Raw genomic sequence first — 1,267 nt, forward strand, 5'->3', positions numbered from 1 at the left:
CAGAAAGCTTCTTTCTCTTTGTTATCGGAGGATATTTCCTTTGGCCCTATAGTCTTCAATGGGATCCGAAATATGTGTTCTCAGATTCCACAGAAATAAGGCTAGCAAAGAGATCCACGAAATACACACGTAAAACTGTGAGATGAATTAACAGAACACCAAGCAGTCTCTCAGAAAACTTCTTTCCAGATTTCATCTGTGGATATTTCCCTTTTCAATCAAACCCTCTATGGGCTGCCAAATATCACTTTGCCAATTCCACAACAACTGTCTTAGCGAAAGGCTTCTTGAGGGGAAAGCTGTAACTCTGTTCTATGATGTCAAAAAACACAAAGAAGTTTCCCAGAAAGCCTCTTTCTCTTTGTTATCGGAGGTTATTTCCTTTGACCCTTTTGAATTATAAGGGATACGAAATATCTCTTCTCAGATTCCACAGTAATAAGGCTAGCAAAGAGATCCGCGAAATACAGACGTAACTCTCTGAATGGAAGTGACACATCACAGAGCAGTTTCTCAGAAAGCTTCTTTCCAGATTTCATCTGAGGATATTTCCTTTTTCACCATAGCCCGCTATGGGCTTCCATATATCACTTTGCCATTTCCACAAGAATTGTCTTAGCGAAAAGCTTCTTGAGGGGCAAGCTGAAATTCCTTGAGATGATTTCACAGAACACGAAGAAGTTTCTCAGAAAGCTTCTTTCTCTTTGTTATATGAGGATATTTCCTTTGGCCCTATAGTCTTAAAAGGGATCCGAAATATCTGTTCTCAGATTCCACAGAAATAAGGCTGGCAAAGAGATCCACGAAATACAGATGTACCTCTGTGAGTGGAAGTCACACACCACGGAACAGTTTCTCAAAAAATTTCTTTCCAGATTTCATCTGAGGATAATTCCTTTTTCACCATAGCCCTCTATGGGCTTCCAAACATCACTTTGCCAATTCCACAAGATCTGTCTCAGCGAAAGTCTTCTTGAGGTCAGAGCTGTAACTCTGTGAGATGATTTCACAGAACACAAAGAAGTTTTTCAGAAAGCTTCTTTCTCTTTGTAAACGGAGGATATTTCCTATGGCACTACAGTCTTCAAAGGGATCCAAAATATCTGTTCTCAGATTCCACAGAAATAAGGCTAGCAAAGAGATCCATGAAATACACATGTAACTCTGTGTCATGAATTAACAGAACACCTATCAGTTTCTCAGAAAGCTTCTTTCCAGATTTCATCTGAGGATATTTCCTTTTTCACCATAGCCCTCTATGGGCTTC

Source organism: Mandrillus leucophaeus, unplaced genomic scaffold (assembly GCF_000951045.1).
Source record: "Mandrillus leucophaeus isolate KB7577 unplaced genomic scaffold, Mleu.le_1.0 Scaffold63, whole genome shotgun sequence".
Lineage (NCBI taxonomy): Eukaryota > Metazoa > Chordata > Mammalia > Primates > Cercopithecidae > Mandrillus > Mandrillus leucophaeus.